Genomic DNA, 6,000 nt, shown 5'->3' on the forward strand with positions numbered 1-6,000 from the left:
GAGCTAGTATAAGTCCTAACTGCATGCTAATTACTTATCCTTAGTCCCACAGACACATGTAGCTCTCAGACCTAATCAAGGAAGCTTCTTTTTTGCAGCAGATGGAGATCATTACGGAAATGCACAACTGATCAAAACGCCAAGAACAACTTGCTGTGGGGTGTTCAGCCCCAAATGACAAATCTGTAACACAACACCCTACACCTACGATTCAGGAAACACCATGGGATTGGGGTGGGGTGGAAAGATTTTACAAGCCAGAAGACCAAGATGTCTCCTGCAAGATTATGTCTTTTATGATTTATTACAGGAAAGCCACATCCATGAAATCTCAACAATATGGTGGAAGCCTAAACAAGACCTAAACAATGACAACATCAGTTGACAACCCAGGGTAGATTGGGGACATATCACCAGACCCTGCCTCTAGATGAAGAGTTACAGGCAGCTAAGGACTTCAGAGAGGAGGGGTTTTAGTTTTCTTTAGTCCCCCGGTTGATTGGTTGATTATCCAATATCATGTGGTCATTCCTAAATACATACATACAAGCAACACTAAATGGATTCAGTAGTTACACACACACATCACACACACACACACACACACACACACACACATCATAATTAAAAAAGAAAATCAGAGTATGCAAGGTTGTGGGAGGAGTTGAGATAGCAGTTAGATAGGAAGTATGATCAGAATACATTGTATGAATTTGTCAAAGGATTAATAAAAATATCTCATTAAAGAAGGGAAGTCAACTTAGAGGATGAAGGGCACAGCATAGCAGGACTTTTCACCTCATGGTATCTGGGAAGCAGAGTGAGAGACCAGAAAAGAGGCAAGACCCCATACATGTGCAATTTTGAAAGGTATGCCCCCATTGGATCACTTTTTCCAATCAGATCCTTCCACTACTGCCTTCAGATTATGAGTCCATTAATGAGCTAGTCCCTAAACCCTATCTTTGAAGATTACATTGGTTCCCAAGCCTTCAGCATGGGAGTCTTTGGAAGGGATTTCTTCACAGGCTCCAAACCTGCGGGAACCAAGATTCAAAGCCCATGAGTTCTCTGTGCTCTTCCTTGGTACTAGATGTGGTTGTAGAATGAAACACAATGGACCGAAAACCAAGAAAAGTTAGCAAGAAAAGCTTTCACCTCTGTGGACTGTGGGGTGTGAGGTTACATGAGGCAGATTCTGGATGGGCATGCAGGCTAATAAGGCTCATAAACTTTACAGTTTTCCTTTCTCTTCCTTTGATCACACATCTCTGTACCTGATAACGGTGAGACATCAGTGAGTACTGGCCAGTCCTATTGTTGCTACCTGTGGCTTCCAGATGTCAGGATGACCCAGTACAATGGGGACGTGTTTCCTGATTGGTATGACCTATCAGCTTCCCCACCCTCTCCTGTGGGCTTCTGTAACACAGGGTTCATGCTCAACACAAGTTTACTCTGCTAGATCTTGCCACAGTTGGCACTCACCCTTTCCACTGATAAAGCTGCTTCTACCTGGAGATTACAATGCGCTTGTATCATCGGATACATTGAAAATGGTTACATTGAAGATTTTCTCCTGGGGAACAAGATTCGATGTGCTTTTTACAAGTTTAGATGCAGAAATAAAGATGCTCCGGTACCAGAGCAGTCAGACGGACACTTGGACCCAGCAGATGGAGGGAAGTCTATAAAATCATAGGCAATTACCAGCTGGTGTTTTAGCTCAGTGGAGGATCAAGGGTCAGTGATGTAATCTCAGGCTTCTCCACTTCTTACAAGTAGCAGAACTCCATAGTTTAACTGCTGTGATTCATTTTTCTTCTTAAGATTCATTTTTAATAACATCGAACCATTTTCCTAAGTAATGAGAAATGATATTATAAAATAACATCTCCTGCGATCAAAACGCACGAACTGGGCTAACCCCAAACATGTGTTTGAGAGACTAAAGATCATAAACTTACTTTGACCCTATAGTATTCTCTACAACCATGTCTTAAAAATAAAAGCTGAGACCTAAAGAGGGGAAAAAAATAAAAAAACAATTCGGAGTGGGCAGTGAGATGGTTGGGCGGGCAAAGGCATTTACGGTACGGTCTGGCAACCTGAATTGAACACCAAGAACCTACGCAAAGATGTAAAGAGACAACCAAAGCCACAAAGTTATTCTCTGTCCTTCACATGTGGGGCATGCAAGTGTGTTCACACATCATGCACAGACACGTAAGAGTGTGTGTTGAACGAAACATTTTGGAGCATGAATTTCATAATCATGTCCTACTTTATTCCCTAACTTCAGAGCAGTTGGGATGACAGATTTAAACCAGAGGATCATGGGAGCCCATTAAAGAGACTGCCGAAATAAATACGCATACATGCGGTAAGTTATCGCTTAAAGGACCAAAATGGTCAGTAAATACCCCACGTGTCTTCCTCCATTCACAACCACTTTCAAATCAGCTGGTAATGTCTTCTCCAAGTCTATGGAATGTTTAGTTAGCGGTCATTCAGGTTGATGGATAAACCCTTCCTTGTGCTATTTTCAATGCTATCTAAAAATGGAGAATATAGTCTCCTTTCTAAACCTTAATACCCCCCTCCCCGCCCCAAGAGACCACTGTTATTTGCCAACATTATGGGGCGTTAAAGGCCCCAAAGAGAAGTTGAGCGGTTTTCGGACTCTACAAGTCAAAAGGTAGTGTGAAGGTTAAAAGGGAGCCGCTTGGGAGAAAGACTGGCACAACAGGATATTACTTTCAGAGGAAACAGGAGCTGCATCAACCCTGGGGCAGGAAAGGCGGAGTCAGCAGCACAGCACCCGAAGAAACCCCGCGTGCCAGGGATTGCAAGAACGCGGCGTGCTCAGTGACTCTTCCTAGCCCGCAGGGGCCAACCACAGGCCTCCTGGCACCAGTCATTACAAAAAAAGGTACCCAACGGCTCTTAGCCGTCCCTGCCAAAGACCAGCATAGGAAGAACAGCAAAAGTAAACGTCAGAAACCGCTGCAGGTGAACTTGTCAACAAGTCAGCTATAGACACAAATCCCTATCCACAGGGGACCTAGGAGGGGGCATAGGGTAGGCCAGCACCCGCTCAAAAGGAGGCCGGACGCCAGTTGGGAAGCGGTTTGGGTGTGGGCGCAGGTGCTCTCCCGTTTCCCTCCCGTTCCCTGGGGGCTGACGCACGCTCCTAGGACGCGCGCATCCGCTATACATCCAGGCCCGAGGGAGGATCTGCGGGTGGAAGGGGATGATGCTCCTCCCGCACCCGGATGGGAGTGGGGGGGGGATTGTGGATGAGGTGACCCGCCTGGAACCTGCAGCCCGCAAAGGGCAGTAAAGGCGGCCTTGGCTTGGCGCCCCCGACCGCCCCAGCAGCCGGGCGTCTCCCGCGGCACCATGCAGCCCGCCCGGCTCGCCCCAGCCCGGGCCCCAGAGGGCAGGTACCTCGGAGCCCCGGCCCCCAGGAGCCTCTCAGCGGAGATCGGAGCGTCCCTCCAGCTCCCTGCGCCGACGTCAGCGTCAGCACTGGCGAGGGAAGGGGCGGGGAGCGCAGGAAGCGGTCCTTCCTGCAGCGGCCGCCGCCAGCCGGAATAGCAGCCCGGAGCCTGTGCGCGCCGCAGCGCAGCGCAGCGCGGCGGCCGGAGCAGGCGCCCTCCCCTTCGCCAGAGCCCGCCGCCTCCCTCCCGGCGGGGACAGCGACAAGGGACCGCTCTCTGCAGGACCCAGGGATCCCAGTGGGAGAGGACGGTGGTCTCACCTTGTTTGGGGCGGATCAGGGATGAGAGGCGTGAGTGTCCCTCTCTCTACTCCCTGGGGTCTTCCCGTGACCCCCATCTCTAGGGTACCCGGCTTTTGGACCTGCTGCCAGAGATGACCCCGCCCCTGCTCTCTGGCAGGTGTTCCACGTGTCCATAGCATTCGCGTCACAATGACCCGACTACAGGTGGCTGACGCAGAGAACACCCCAGAGTTCCTTCCTCGGGTTGTGTTAAGGGTGCGTGCTACTTTATAGAGTTTGGTGGCTTGAATGGACAGGAGAGTTCTTGAGGTCAGTGCCAAAGCAGTCAGAGGTTTGTGTCTGGAATCCAAATTTGGGCCTAAAGGCTAAAGGCTGTGTTAAGAAAACAGCTGGGTATGTATTAACACACCTGTTTTTCATATCCATATGACATATCTGTGTCTTATACGTATTTTCGAAACAGCGTTTCATCCCTTCTAATTCTTTGTCACAAAAACCAAACCCCAGTTTCTGGAGTACCTTACATATCACAGGAAAGGAGTATCAAATAATGTTTCCTAATGCTGTCTATACTAATAGAAACACCAGGCACATCTCTTCTTTGGTATCAATAGAGAAGTTCGTTGAATGATCGCTGCTAGGGACAGCTTAGAAGGTGGAATGAAAAATTAATAAGCAATGGTGCAAACCACCTAGAAATCCACAGCTAACCTAAAGGGTTGTTTCCTGGGTGCCAAACCAATACTGTATCCTTCACACTGAATCTTTCTGTGGCCCAATATGGTGGTTAAAATTATCCCTGTTTTAAGGGTGAAGATACTGCTCAGAATTCCCTACAGAAGACTGATGGATCTGATAGCATTGGTGAAGAACCAGGGTTGAACCCAGGGTTGGTTGTCTGAACCAAGAGACCTCACTTAACCTCAGGAGAGAGTGGGGTTTAAAAGATGATTAGGGAATCACTCAGCATGCACAAAGGCCAGGGTTTGATCCCTAGGAAAGTAAATAAAAATGTCCAATCATAGTTGTTGGTTTTTTTTTTTTTAACAGAACAAAATGCTATGTTCTCCTAACATCAGAGATACTCTGAAGCATCCAATTTCCCTTGACTCCACTCTTCATACCGGGAGCAATTTATTAATTACACGAAACTATAAGAGTTCCATTCACTTATCAAAGATTGGTTTTGAGGCAAATACGTTTGTCACAAGAAAGCCAGTAGGTTGTCTGGTGTGTTGGAAGGGTTCCCTAGAAGCATAGTTTACTGGGACCTAAGCACTGAAAAGAACAAAGTGGATTTATATAACCATTTATGGGCTAAGGCAGATACCTTGCCCAGGAGTCAGAGCCTGTCACAGAGGCTGAAGTTTATCCCTTAAAGATACTACGTGCCAGCGAAGAGCCTACAGGGTGAGAGCAGTGTCTAGCCAGTGTGACCAGAACGCCCCTAATTCCCAGAGACTTTCAGAGCACACCTTAAATGACTTGTCAATTTACTTGATTCCTTTTTTTTTTTTTGAGGTGTGTTCTTGCTACATAGCCCAAGCTAGACTGGAACCAGAGATCCCCCTGACTTGGATGGATACTGAGGGGTTGGATGATAGGATGTCCTACCATGCATAGCTTTAAGTGACTTTTCTTCATCTTCAGTCTTGGTCTAGTACTTAGGATAGTATTTGAGGAATGGAACACTTCCTGCTCATTCTACATCATCCCAGTGTGTACTTTTACCTTTCCACTTAAAAATCCTTCTGAACTGGAGAGATGGCTCAGAGGTTAAAATCACTGGCTGCTCTTCCAGGGGACCTGGTTTCAGTTCCCAGCACCCACGTGGCGGCCTATAAGCATCCACAGCTCCAGTTCTAGGGGATCCATCACTCTCTCCTGACATCCACAGGTGCCAGAGCACACAGACATACAAGCAAGCTAAACATCCACACAACAGAAAATAAAATTTAAAAAGTGAAAAGGCCTCTCTTTTTACAACACTTCCGTTAGTTTCCCGGTGTTCCGTTGTTCCGTCTTGCAGGGCATGTTCAAGGCCCCGGTGAAAATCAGGGCCAGAAAAGGATGGTTACTGGATGATGGGATCTGAAATTTGAACTCCGAACTCTTTCACTTTTGTCTGCAAACCAGCTGGTGAGATCCATGACAGAAATGGCCCTAATCCTCTGCACTGATTTCCTGTATTAGTTATTTTCCTTATTATTTTGGGGCATGGTAGTAGCAATATGAGTTGGCTTATCATATTGTCA

General features: G+C 47.2%; 1 protein-coding gene across 12 annotated transcripts in view; it reads right to left on the reverse strand.

Moving 5' to 3' along the window:
• Ica1 (islet cell autoantigen 1) overlaps positions 1-3,980 on the reverse strand; it is a 148,297-nt gene extending 144,317 nt beyond the window's left edge. For 2 of the 12 annotated variants that reach the window (XM_063286740.1, XM_063286738.1), the window contains exons 1-2: positions 3,764-3,919; positions 1,489-1,860 (exon numbers count right to left, since the gene is read on the reverse strand). The gene's annotated coding sequence lies outside the window, so the exon portion shown is untranslated. Of the gene's footprint in view, positions 1-1,488; positions 1,861-3,450; positions 3,651-3,763 lie in introns of those variants that run through there. The other 10 variants (XM_063286739.1, XM_006236092.5, XM_039108416.2 and 7 more) reach the window with 9 other exon arrangements.
• Between the last annotated feature and the right edge of the window lie 2,020 nt (positions 3,981-6,000).

Source organism: Rattus norvegicus, chromosome 4 (genome assembly GCF_036323735.1).
Source record: "Rattus norvegicus strain BN/NHsdMcwi chromosome 4, GRCr8, whole genome shotgun sequence".
Classification (NCBI taxonomy): domain Eukaryota; kingdom Metazoa; phylum Chordata; class Mammalia; order Rodentia; family Muridae; genus Rattus; species Rattus norvegicus.